The sequence below is a fragment of the Macrobrachium nipponense genome, chromosome 13 (assembly GCF_015104395.2).
Source record: "Macrobrachium nipponense isolate FS-2020 chromosome 13, ASM1510439v2, whole genome shotgun sequence".
Lineage (NCBI taxonomy): Eukaryota > Metazoa > Arthropoda > Malacostraca > Decapoda > Palaemonidae > Macrobrachium > Macrobrachium nipponense.
The window spans coordinates 7,474,270-7,489,269 of record NC_087206.1 but is presented as its reverse complement, the minus strand read 5'-3'; positions in this window follow the sequence as shown (position 1 = coordinate 7,489,269).

The window sequence follows — 15,000 nt, the reverse complement described above, 5'->3', positions numbered from 1 at the left end:
AGATTTAATCATATTTTTGTTTCCATTTTTGTACTTTGCATTTTTCCTGTAATGACCTTAGAAGGGTCTCCTGTTTACGCATTCTATATTAAATTTTAATTATATTTTTTTCGTTATTGTATTTTTGGATGATTTTTATGTACTGATTTGCATTGATCGTTCCTTATAAAATTCTCGTGATCATTCATTTGATTATAAATAATATGATTTCAGAAGTTTATGTATTTGCATAGCACCTGCTAAATTTACTGGCCCATCTGTCATAAATTGCATGAATCTATAATGAGATCAGAGGGTATCTTTTTTGTTTGTCCGCCCCGGGTGGAGGCAGGGTAGTTAAGAGATCGAGAGGGTAGAGGAGACAGGACACATCCACCCTCCTCATGCTCACCTGTTTGTCCGCCGCAGGGGGGGCCGGGGTTGGTAGGGGATCGGGAAGGAAGGGGAGATATGACATATACCTCCTCCTGCAAACCTGGGGCAGAGTAGGTAGGCGATTGGGAAGGTAGGGGAGATATGACACATGTACCCACCTCATGCAAACCTGTTTGTCCGCCCCAGGTAAGCTGGGGTAGGTAGGGCATCGAGAAGGAAGGGGAGATATGACACATCCCTTCTCCTGCAAACCTGGGGCGTAGTAGGTAATGGAGACATGACACATCCACTCTCCTCATGCAAACTTGTTTGTCTGGCCTGGGTTAATGGGCTGCTCAAGGAACAAGAGCCCATGCTGGCATAAGGTCGGCTAAATCTAAAACAACAGCAACGTCCTGGGGGGAGGCGGGGTAGGTAGGGGGTCAGGTAATTAAGAGAAACATGGTGGCGGGCAGCACCAGGTTCCAGCGCAGTGTAGCGCTTACCATCACGGTCATTATATTTACAGTGCTGTAAATAAGGCATTACTTTTTCGAAATATGTCTTGAGCTGCCTTGGGATACCTTTATTACATAACAGTGACATCACATGCATAAAAATTAATTTATGTCAAAGAAATGTATGTATTGAGGATGTATATGTACGTGATCACAATAGTTTTAATGATGTTAAGTGGTGGTCATCATTTTATATATATATATATATATATATATATATATATATATATATATATATATAGTATATATAATAACAAGGTTAGGTTTTGTTTATGCAAATATTGCTCAGAAGTCCAATGTATGTGTGGATTGTAAAATGTTACGAAGCAAATATAAAACTCAAACACAGACAGATAAAATAATTCTAAAATAAATAGCCGGGATCCACAGAGAAAATAAAGGTTTATATATATATATATATATATATCTATATATATATATTCACACACACACACACACATATATATAATATATATATATACATAAGTTTTTATATAATTGTGTGTATATGCATATATAAGGCAAAAATGGGCAAATAAAATTATATCCTTACCCGACAGAAGCCATCGCAGTCAGTAGCACCTTTCGCTCGGAGAAGAGAATTCTTCCCAGGGAACTCAGAGCGAAGTCCAATTAAACTATGCACGAAACTTTCTCTCCTTTTCGCTCGCCCCCCCCCCCCCCCCCCCCCCCCAGCCCCCCCCCCCCCCCCCCACCAACCACCACCACCACACACACACACCTCTCCCGAGTGAGGCCTGCAGTCTCCCAAAACTACACTTCTCGGTCCACGTCTCATTTAGGGGCCGCTGGATAATTCGGGGGAGAAATTGTATACCAGTTAATTGGGCTTGTCTATTGCAGTAATTTACCGAATAACGCATTTTATATATATATATATATATATATATATATATATATATATTATATACATATATATATGTAGATATATATATATATATGTATATATATATATGTATATATATTATATATATCTATATATATATATATATATATATATATATATATATATGTCAGGCTGGGTCGTGTCACGTGACACAGCAACGAAATTATGGTAATGATTGTGATTTTCGTGTTTTTAAAGAAAGACATTATTATTATTATTATTAATATTAATATTATATTATATTATATTATTATTATTATTATTAGTGTATGCTGGAAACAGACCTTTCATACATGTTTTAATTATTATTATTATTATTATTATTCCCTTAAATGATGTTAAAATTAGTAAGATATTATCCTTGATTGTCTTGTATTAGTGTTCGTTATTTATTATTATTATTATTATATTATTATTATTATTATTATTATTATTATTATTATTATTGCAGCCATGAAATAGTGTTAAAAATCGTTTAGGTAACGCATTTTATTTGTCATGTTATTAAAGTGAGTCAATTATTAATATTATTATTATTATTATTATTATTTTAAAAAGTAATTGCTACTTGAGCAGCGTTACACTTGTAGAGATTCTTCTCTATTTTGCGAATAGCGGCTTTTTCCGTGCTACTTAAACAGGCTAGTCGAGGTCATGGTGAAATACATGGTCAAAATAGGTTATATATTTTGAATTTTTACAGATAACCTCTCTTCTCTCTCTCTCTCTCTCTCTTTCTCTCTCTTTATTAAAGCGACCTTTCGTCTGAAGCTGCCAGACATCCTGGGGCTGGGAAGCTGAGGGTGGACTGATCTTGGTGCGGTGTCCGTCCTCGTTATATCTGTGGTTGACAGCAGGAGGTCTGCCCCATGCTTGTCTCCTATTGGCTGGTGGCGGTGAGTCTTCGTTTTCATTGGTTGCCTGAGCCAGGTCTCAAGCCACTTTCTTCTATCCGATGGTTGCGTTGCAGCATATCCTGCAGCCGCCTGGACCTCCTGAGCGGCGCTGTAACGTTGATGGGCGTTGCGCTACGCTGTGGGACGTCACGGCTAATTTGATTTCCATCGGCTGCAGGAGTACCTCGTTCGGGGGCGTTGTCTTCCATGGAGTTGTCGTGATCGGTGGTGTCATTGTTGGTGGCAGGTCTTCTCATACTCGTAGGGAGGAGAAATTCTTCCTGCGTCGTATTCAGTGTAGGTTTTATTTGCTGGATGAGAAGCGCCTCCAGCAGGCGCAACCGACGGGCATCAGGGGCCTTCCCGATGATTTTCGTGTTCTGTATGATGACATAACGGAGATCGCCTCCTGATGTTTGGTGCGGGCGTGATTCTTGATAGCCTCCTCTTGGGCGTGGCACGAGAGTCTCTTCGACAGTCGCATGGTAGTCATACCTGCGTAGGCGCCGCTGCATTCGCGGACTGGGCATGTATACTGGTACACAACATGCGTCTAGGGGCACTTTCCTATTATATACTTCAAGCAAGTATGCTGAGAAAATGTGTGTGTGTGTGTGTGTGTGAGAGAGAGAGAGAGAGAGAGAGAGAGAGAGAGAGAGAGATTTGATACGATTGCTAATGTATCTTTAGTGGACCTGAGCACGGATCTGGATCTGCTGATGACATTTTCAATAATGATTTATTGATTTATAATACAGTAGCAATTACAGTTTTAAGGAACATTTGAAAATGGAGAGAGAGAATAAGTATCCAGTAAGAGACTTTGCGTATGATACCGTCATTATCTTATGGACAATATATTAAGAAAAATATATTTACGTATATTTATCGATTTATACTACAGCAGTATTGATAGTTTATCAAGGGCCAAAATCTTCATTATCTCTCTCTCTCTCTCTCTCTCTCTCTCTCTCTCTCTCTCTCTCTCTCTCTCTCTCTCTCTCTCTCTCTCTCCTCCAATTACTTAGCAGCATGAAATACGAGGTTGAGATGAACGAAGATGAATATTGAATGTAAGACAGTGTTCTTTGAAAGTGGTGTTGAATTAATTTTTAATAATCTTTGTAGATTACACACCCACCATGGCCAACGTGCTGGTTCTAATATAAGATTAGTGTTACCATGCCATATAATTCTATGCCTAATTGTCTCAGGTGGGTGCACCGTAGGCATTACTTAAGGTTCTTTGCAGCGTCCCTTCGCTCCCTATCTGCAACTCCTTTCATTTACTTCCTTTTACTGTACCTCCGTTCATATTATTTCTTCCATCTTACTTTCCAAACTCTCTTCACATTTGTGTCACAGTTCAACTGGGAGGTTTTCCTCGCGTTACACCTTTATAACCTTATTACTGTAATTTCCCTTTCAGCGCTGAATGACCTCGTAGGTTCAAGCGTTTGGCTTTATGCCTAAATTTTTATATTCCATTCCGTTGCAATAAAGCTAAATGTAAAATGATTTTCGTGTCTAGGATTTTGTTAAAGCTGTCGAGAATGGCTGTCAGCAATGCAAAAATTACGCAGTATTAATTTGAATTAATGGTATATATAATATAACGCATCCTCTTAATTAAGTTTATATGAATAAGTAAAGGAAGAAAAGTAAGGAATAGAGATCCAGTGTCGTATAAGGTGAACGTTACTCCATCTCGGATGCAAATGACAAGGGTAATTAAGGAGCTTTCTTAACCTGCAATAAGGTCTCACCTGCTCGGATGAATAAGCAATTAGGATTTGGGTGGGGTGCGGGGGTGGGGTTGAGACTAAGCTCTTTCTAATAAGGAGGGGGGAAAGATTTTAATTGCCAGATTTGAGATGTACCTAATCTAAGCAGGGGCTTGAATGCCAGATGTACAATGAGGTGACATTTTGGCCGATATATAAATAGATTTCGCTATATTTCCCCGTACCTCCTCTTACTTCATAATGGACGCCATATTCGTTGGAAGGTTGAATTTCAAGTCGGTGACCCCTTTGGGCTTGTTCCATACGAATAGGGTTCATCTTCTGAATGATAATAATAATAATAATAATAATAATAATAATAATAATAATAATAATAATAATAATAATAATAATAATAATAAATGATAAGGGGCAAAGCTAGTGATTCAACGGTTTAATAAATTTGTTATGCTCATTATGAAGTAAAAATAATCCTGTATATTTTTTAAGCCTATGATATATTTTAGATATTTTGAAAATTGAAAGTCTGGCCCTAAATGAAAATAGATTTTTATGAAAGCATTCCCCGTTGCAAGTCAGACATTGCAGACACCACAAATCACATAGTACGGGTTGCAAGAGCGTCCCTTCAACATCTGTCTGCAAATAGCGCTTTTACGCAGCTGCGGAGAGAGAAAAGAAGTGTCTTTTCAGGAAAGTTGAAGAGCGGAATATTTCCTTCATAAACAAATGGAAGGCTCCTCTGAAAGGAGATTCAAATGCAAATGCGGACGTCTGAAGAAATATAGAGGGAAAAGAATAGAGGCTATTTCCGTCGGCGAATGGAATCCCTTTTACGACCCGGAGTGGACGTATTCTTATAAATCTTCCGGAGTCAGGTCTATGGAGGTAAAAACAGCTCCTGGAAAGGATCGGATTCTATTAGTTTGCTATATGTATTGTGAAGGATTTTAACAATATTTGTTTTTCGTCTTGAACTCACGTATTTCTCTGACTTACGTACCAGGCTTATATGACGTTGCCTTTAGAGTATCACAAAGAAAAATTCGAAGATGAAAGTGAATGGCCACTTACATCAGTAGGTCATTTCTTGGACTGATACTCGAATGGGTGGATAAAAAAGAGAGGTAGAGATGGGGAAATTACGTATATTTTCAAAGATGAAGAACTGGTCTATGGAAGTAAAAACAGCTTCAGAATTCTATTAGTTTGCTTGATTTATTGTGAAGGGTTTGAAATCTTATTTGTTGTTTGTCCAAAATTTCTGAGTTCACTGATTTATGTACCGGACTGACAAACGAATGGGTGGATTGAAAAAAGAAGCAAAGCTTGGGGGAATAACGTATATTTTCAAAGACGAAGGACTAGTCTGTTGAAATAAAAATAGCTTCAGGAGTATATTAGTTACCTACATTTATTGTGACAGATTTTAACTATATTTGTTGTTGGTCTAAATCTTCAGGACTTCACTGACTTATATATCTGAATTATATGACGAAACCTTTAGGGCATCATAGAGAAAAATTATAATATAAAATTGAATGTCCACTTACATCATTAGGGCATTGAAATTATAATGTAAAAGTGAATGTCCACTTACATTATTAGGACATTGCTGGGATTGACAAAAGAATATGATGAAAAAAAAGTAAGTAAAGCTGCGGAGAACTAAGTATATTTTAAAACATGATGGACAGATTGCTGTAGTTGGTGTGGATAAAGCTGGCCTTATGACAGCAGCAGACGATGAGATGCCGGAAAGCAGGGCGTTAATTTGGCAAATTCTCTCTCTCTCTCTCTCTCTCTCTCTCTCTCTCTCTCTCTCTCTCTCTCTCTCTCTCTCTCTCCTTTTGTGATAAAGAGTAGTTTTAGGAAAAATAGTTGTTGAAGGGGTGAATGACACGACTGCAGGATACCAGTGCAAGTCCTCTGATAATCTCAAACATATAAAGGATATGAAGATATATATATATATATATATATATATATATTTTATATATATATATATATATATATATATATATATATATATGCGCGTGTGTTATGTGTACCACTATACCCCTATGTAAGACAGTATGTGTATAAGGAAGTCATTTGAGATGCAATGTATATATATCTATATTTCCATATCTATATATATATATATATATATATATATGTGTGTGTGTGTGTGTACGCGTGCGTCATGTATGTATGCATGTTATATATATATATATATATATATATATATATATATATATATATATATATATATAATATGTGTGTGTGTCTGTGTGTGTATATATGTACGCATGTAAAGCAGCAAGAAATTAAAAAAAAAAAAAAGCATTTCGCATACAATTCCCACGAGACTGAGATATCCCACACATCCATTCCATCAGCGCATTAGAGAATGTATTGTCCAATAAATGAAGCAACTGCGAAAGAAAGGGAGGAAGGAAAACTCGTGTTAAATGAATCTGGAAAACTTTGTTTGTAAGTGATTACCGGCAACTTCGAGCACTTGAATTAGGGGACGCCAGAAAAAAAAGTTTCCTGGCGAAATAATTGAAAGTGTTTTAAGCGACTTGAGCGAAATTTTCTCTCGTTACTTGTTGCCAAAAAGAAAAAAAAATGCGGTTAATTTGTTGGATGCAGTGTAATATTCGTAATTTGAGAAAAATCTGCAAGCTTTGGATTTAGATTGTATAAAAGAGATAAAATGAATAATTAAGGTAATTCAGCAGTTACGATATAAAATTGAAAATAAGATCCAGGATGAAATTTAAAGCATTTTGCAATATGAAATTGAAAGTAAAATTCAGTATGCTATTTGAATTAATTTACAGTATGAAATAGAAAGTAAATCTTTATTTAAAATGGAAATTAATTTTCTATATTAAAATTAGAATTAATTTTCTACAGGAAATTGGAAGTTATTTCACCATTAAACTTTGGTTTAATAAGAAATGGACCTATAGACAATACGAAAGCTTGTTTGCAGTTTACCTTCGGCCCAAGATGAACCAACTTTAGCATTTTATTGTACCATTCCTAATTCCTTTCTTCAATCTTGCTGTTTAACCTCTTTAAATTTTACTTCGTAGTTCAACTATGGTGTTTTCTCCTACTTTTTCACTCTTAGATCGTTGTTGTGTTCTCTCCTGTTTTCACTCTAGATCTTTGTAATAAGTATCATTTATTTCCTGGATCATCTTATCTTGACTGCTGGATTCCAGTCACCAACTCTATTATTATTATTATTTTTTTTTTTGGCTCTATCACAGTTCTCTCTAATTCGACTGGGTGGTATTTATAGCGTGGGGTTCCGGGTTGCATCCTGCCTCCTTAGGAGTCCATCAATTTTCTTACTATGTGCGCCGTTTCTAGGATCACACTCTTCTGCATGAGTCCTGGAGCTACTTCAGCCTCTAATTTTTCTAGATTCCTTTTCAGGGATCTTGGAATCGTGCCTAGTGCTCCTATGATTATGGGTACAATTTCCACTGGCATATCCCATATCCTTTTTATTTCTATTTTCAGATCTTGATACTTATCCATTTTTTCCGTCTCTTTCTCTTCAACTCTGGTGTCCCATGGTATTGCGACATCAATGAGTGATACTTTCTTCTTGATTTTGTCAATCAACGTCACGTCTGGTCTATTTGCACGTATCACCCTATCTGTTCTGATACCATAGTCCCAGAGGATCTTTGCCTGATCGTTTTCTATCACTCCTTCAGGTTGGTGCTCGTACCACTTATTACTGCAAGGTAGCTGATGTTTCTTGCACAGGCTCCAGTGGAGGGCTTTTGCCACTGAATCATGCCTCTTTTTGTACTGGTTCTGTGCAAGTGCCGGGCATTCGCTTGCTATGTGGTTTATGGTTTCATTTTTCGTATTGCACTTCCTACATATGGGATAGATGTTATTTCCGTCTATCGTTCTTTGAACATATCTGGTTCTTAGGGCCTGATCTTGTGCCGCCGTTACCATTCCTTCAGTTTCCTTCTTTAGCTCTCCCTCTGCCATGTGTCATCGCTGGCTAGTTCTTTAGTCTGTCTCATGTATTGTCCGTGCATTGGTTTGTTGTGCCAGTCCTCTGTTCTGTTTGTCATTCTCCTGTCTCTGTATATTTCTGGGTCTTCGTCTACTTTTATCAGTCCTTCTTCCCATGCACTCTTTAGTCACTCGTCTTCACTGGTTTTCAGATATTGTCCCAGTGCTCTGTTCTCGATGTTGACGCAGTCCTCTATGCTTAGTAGTCCCCTCCCTCCTTCCTTTCGTGTTATGTATAGTCTGTCCGTATTTGCTCTTGGGTGTAGTGCTTTGTGTATTGTCATATGTTTCCTGGTTTTCTGATCTATGTTGCGGAGGTCTGCCTTCGTCCATTCCAATATTCCTGCGCTGTATCTGATTACTGGCACTGCCCATGTGTTTATGGCTTTTATCATATTTCCGGCATTGAGTTTTGACTTGAGTATCGCCTTGAGTCTCTGCATAAATTCTTTCCTGATCGTGTCCTTCATTCATCTTGGTGTTTTATATCCCTTACTTCCATTATTCCAGGTTATTTGTATCCATCTCATCTATGTGTTTGATGTTGCTCCCATCTGGTAGCTTTATCCCTTCAGTTCTCGTTACTTTGCCCTTTTGTATGTTGACTAAGGCGCATTTTTCTATTCCAAACTCCATCATGATGTCCCCAGAGACAATCCTTACAGTCTGGATTAGGGTATCTATTTCCTTGATGCTCTTACCATACAGCTTGATGTCGTCCATGAACATCAGATGGTTGATTCTGTTGCCTTTTTTCTTGAGTTGGTACCCGGCATCCATCTTCTGCAGTGCTTGTGTCATGGGAATCATGGCTACTACGAAGACTAGTGGGGACAGTGAGTCGTCTTGGAAGATCCCTCTCCTGATATTAACCTCTGCTAGTCTTATTCCAGAGCTTGTAAGTATTGTATTCCAGTTGCGCATTGTATTTTTGAGGAAGCTGATGGTGTTTTCCTCTGCCCCATATATTTTCAGGCATTTCATTAACCGTGTGTGTGGTACCATGTCGAAGGCTTTCTTATAGTGTATCCATGCCATTCTTAGGTTGGTTTTCCTTCTCTTACTGTTCTTCATTACCATTTTGTCTATCAGGAGTTGGTCTTTTGTGCCCCTACACTTCCTTCTGCAGCCTTTCTGTTGGTGGGGGATGGTGTTTGTCTCCTCTAGGTAGTTGTATAGCCTTTCGCTGATGATACCTGTTAGTAACTTCTACATTATTTGCAGGCAGGTGATAGGCCTGTAGTTACTGGCTATATTTCCCTTACTCTTGTCTTTCTGGACTAAGTATGTTCTTCCTGTGGTCATCCATTTGGGCGCATGGTGATTTGTGATACAATGCTGGAGTTGTTCTGCTATTCTTGGATGTAGGGCCTTGACGTTTTTGAGCCAGTATCCATGGTCTTCATCGGGACCTGGGGCTTTCCAGTTGGGCATTTTCTTTAGTTGGTGTCTGGCTGTGTCTGTCGAGATGTCAGTGAATCTTTTTTTTATTCTCCCTGTTTCTTCAGCCTTGACTTCCTGGAGCCATGTTGCATGTTTGTTGTGTGATACCGGATTGCTCCAGATGTTTTCCCAGAGTCTCTTACTTGGTTCGGCTTCAGGAATTTCTTGGTGGTTGTCTCCCCTCTTAGTTTGGCGTATAGTCTTTTCTGGTTGGTTCCGAATAGTTTTGGCTGTATAGTCTTTTCTGGTTGGTTCCGAATAGTTTGTTCTGTTGGTATCCCTTATTCCTGTTCATGTACCGTTGGATCTTATGTGCTTTGGCCTTAAGCCTCTGTTTTACATCTTCTATATTGTTGTTTAGTCCCCTCTATCCTGTACTTTGTATTATTATTATTCTTATAATTATTATTATTATTATTATATTATTATTTATTATTTGAAGGTGAGGAGACCCTCTCTCAAACATGTTTTTGTTAAAGATGATGGCAGCATCAGTGGTGATTGATATATGGTCTTTTCAATTCTTCTTATTATTCTCTTCTCATCAGGGCTGATATTTGCTAATAGCTGGCCGATGTTTCATATCTCGGTGAAAGAAATGTTTTCTAAAAATAATATTTATTGATATGATAACAAAAGTGGTTAACAAATCTTAGTCTAAGGGTGTAACGGAATTCCAACGTTTCCAACCGTATCATCGGTTCATTTTCAAGGAAAGGTGAGCTTGAACTGATTGAAATGGGGTCGTTCGGCGGTATTTATTGTGTCCCAGGTGCTCTGTCTGATGGGCGCTGCATTTTCATTGGCTGAAACAGAGGATAAGTCCCTGAGTCAAGCCGTCTTGCAGAGGTGAAGCTCGACTGCTCTTCTCGTGGCGGACGCTGGAGACTGGGAGCGTAGTATGGGAAGGTCATTGCCGATAGACGGGGGCACCTGATTGGCCCGTTTCGATCGGCTCTATGGTGCTGGCGGGCGGCGCCCTTCGTGCCACCGTCGGGAGGAGTGAAGTCTCTTGGGTGGTGTTGAGGCTGGGTCTCTCCTTCCGATGTGTAGGGCCTCCAAGAGGCGGAGGCGACGGTGGTCTGCTGCCTTATCGATAATTCTGATATTAGGAATAATGTCATTCCTAATTATCCTGGTATTGTGGACGTTTTTGGCATGATTATGGATGGCGCCTTCCTGACGTGGCAGGATATCCTCTTCGAAAATCGCATAGTCGTCATACCAATGTAAGCGCCAGGGCATTCCGGACAGGGCATTTGTACTGGTAACAACGTTAGTTTTCTTGAGAGGGTCCTGCAACACGGGGGCTGGATTGTTTTTTCATATCAGGCCACTGGTCTTCTTGCTCTTGTAGTAAATTATTAGTTTCACTTTTTTCGCAGGGTCCGTGGGGGAGACCGTTCCTTTCTATGATGGTGCGAAGGGCTCGCTCGTCCTCTTTGTATTTCTTATGAAATACTCCCTTGTAAAAGAGAGTGACGTCTTCAAGGGCGGCGGGACGAGGCTCCTGCTGATACCACTTACGATGTTTCTGCGAATGCATTTAGTGATGTAACACAGGTGTATACGAAACCCACGAACCTGGGCATGTGCCTGAACGGCGAGAGCGAGTGTCCCAGAGAGATACAAGCGCACTGCGATCAGCGCCTTCATCAGGAGAGCTCTCTCACACTGCTCTTCGTGGAAGGACACGCACACTGAATTAGAACGTGTTTGCCCAAGTTTTAATTAATAACAACGGGTATTCCAACCGGGACATCACTAAATGCATTCGCAGAAACCATCGATAAGTGGTATCAGCAGAGCCTCGTCCCGACGCCCTTGAAGACGTCACTCTCTTTTACAAGGGAGTATTCATAAGAAATACAAAGAGGACGAGCGAGCCCTTCGTACCATCATAGAAAGGAACGTCTCCCCCACACCCGGACCCTGCGAAAAAAGTGAAACTAATAATTTACTACAAGAGCAAGAAGACCAATGGCCTGATTATGAAAAACAATCCAGCCCCCGTGTTGCAGGACCCTCTCAAGAAAACTAACGTTGTCTACCAGTACAAATGCCCCTGTCCGGAATGCCCCGGCGCTTACATTGGTATGACGACTATGCGATTTTCGAAGAGGATATCCTGCCACGCTCATGGAAGGCGCCATCCATAATCATGCCAAAACGTCCACAATACCAGGATAATTAGGAATGACATTATTCCTAATATCAGAATTATCGATAAGGCAGCAGACCACCGTCGCCTCCGCCTCTTGGAGGCCCTACACATCGGGAAGGAGAGACCCAGCCTCAACACCACCCAGAGACTTCACTCCTCCGACGGTGGCACGAAGGGCGCCGCCCGCCAGCACCATAGAGCCGATCGACGGGCCAATCAGGTGCCCCCGTCTATCGGCAATGACCTTCCCGTTGTTGTTTAAGATTAAGCTGGCCTTGTGCCAGCACGGGCTCTTGCTCACAGAGCAGCCCGTAACTCTGACCTTCCCAATACTACGCTCCCAGTCTCCAGCGTCCGCACGAGAAGAGCAGTGCGAGCTTCCACCTCTGCAAGACGGCTTGACTCAGGGACTTAATCCTCTGTTCAGCCAATGAAAATGCGAGCGCCCATCAGACAGAGCACCTGGGACACAATAAAATACCGCCGAACGACCCCCACCATTTCAATCAGTTCAAGCTCACCTTTCCTTGAAAATGAACCGATGATACGGTTGGAAACGTTGGAATTGCCGTTACACCCTTAGACTAAGATTTGTTAACGACTTTTGTTATCATATCAATAAATTATTATTTTTAGAAAACATTCTTTCACCGAGATATGAACATCGGCCAGCTATTAGCAAATATCAGCCCTGATGAGAAGAGAATAATAAGAAGAATGAAAAGACCATATATAAAATCAATTCCACTGATGCTGCCATCATCTTTAACAAAACATATTATTATTATTATTATTATTATTATTATTATTATTATTATTATTATTATTCAGAAGATAAACCTTGTTCATGTGGGACAGGCATACATTTGCACTGTAGGCATTACTTAAGGTTCTTTGCAGGGTCCGTTCTGCCCTTAGCTGCAACCTCTTTCATTCTTTTTACTGTACATCCGTTCATATTCTCTTTCTTACATCTTATTTTCCACCCTCTACTAATAGTTGTTTCATAGAGCAACAGAGAGGCTTTCCTTCTATTACACCTTTCAAACCTTTCCATTCACAATCTCCCTTTCAGCTCTTGATGACCTCATGGGCCAAAATTGTATTATCAATTCCATCCCATTATTCATCCAGCCATCATCTCTCAACAAACTCTTTATTATCAACTCCGCAGGGAATGGATTTCCGACGTCCCATTTTTCTCGTCGTCTTGACGTTTGAGCGTCTTTGAAAAAAAAAGAAATAAAATAAAAAATAAAAACACCACATACACGGTTCAGTCATCCCAGTCATGTGTATTAGCTCTTACGTCAGTGAGCACTCCTTATCATGGACGTTGAAAAATCACTTCCTGTCAGAAGCGGCTTCTTGATTTATGGTCTTTTCCCCCTGACTTCCGTTCCGTCAGATCTTTGACGAACGGTCTCAAATAATTCTTGCGTCATCCTGGACGGTAATCCGTCACATGTCTGCTGTAGTATCGTAGTTTACGATTCCTGCTGTTCGTGTTAGACCTGTGGTGATAATTCATCACACGTCTACCGTAGTACTGTAGTTTACACGTAAGTTTTTAGACATGCTCTCTCTCTCTCTCTCTCTCTCTCTCTCTCTCTCTCTCTCTCTCTCTCTATATATATATATATATATATATATATATATATATATATATTATATATATATATATTATACATATATATATATATATATATATAATATATATAGAGAGAGAGAGAGAGAGAGAGAGAGAGAGAGAGAGAGAGAGAGAGAGAGAGCATGTCTCTCTCTCTCTCTCTCTCTCTCTCTCTCTCTCTCTATATATATATATATATATATATATATATATATATATATATATATATATATATATAGAGAGAGAGAGAGAGAGAGAGAGAGAGAGAGAGAGAGAGAAAATGTCTAAAACATGTGTAAATTGCAAGTAATTATATATATATATATATATATATATAGTATATATATATATATATATTATATATAGAGAGAGAGAGAGAGAGAGAGAGAGAGAGAGAGAGAGAGGCTCTTGCCGAAACAAATCACCTTCAAATTAGGAAAGAGAATAGACGAAAGTAATTAGAGCAACAAAGGGACGAGACACGGATGAAAGATCCTATTATAGTCTTATATTCCTCCAACAAATTATGTTGACACAGGGCGCAATGAAAAGAGGAGGAGAGGGGAGGGGTGGGGGGCCGGGGGGCCCGGGGGAGGGTTGGGGAGTGACCAGGATAAAGGGTTGGGGGGGGGGGGTGGGGGGGGGAGGTTGTGGGATAGAGTCTGTCTGGGAAGGCTTTGAGGACGAGTAGAAGGTGAAGATCTTGCCAGCTGAAAGAAAAACGTCTTCAAATTGGCTCTCTTTATTGTCAAGATGTTCAAATTCACCGTTTGCCGTAGTCTGCGTTCGTTAGATGTCCACCATTTACAGTTGCAGTTGGTTAATGCCGCCAGTGCACCTTATACGGTGCACTGCAGGCATTACTTAAGGTTCAGTGCAGCGTCCCCTTTCGGCCACGAGCTGCAACCCCTTTTATTCCTTTGACTGTACCTCCGTTCCTATTCTCCACCTTCCATCTTACTTTCCGCCCTCTCCTAATAATTGTTTCATAGCGCAATTGCGAGGTTATCCTCCTGTTACACATTAAAACCTTATTACTCTCAGTTTCCCTTTCAGCGCTGAATGGCCTTGTAGATCCCAGTTCTTATTCTATGTGATTTTACAGTCGAAATCTTTATTATAAGAAGCTGACCATTTAAAAAAAATTACAGAATAAACTTTTATTTTTAATACAAGATATATACTTTTCATAAGATTTTTTGTCATGATGCATACCTTCCTTACTTTTCATTTTCATCAGAGTGTGTACCATTCATATGTTTGTTTGATGTAGTGCCATTGTCTTTGACGTGGGTGTGTAATATC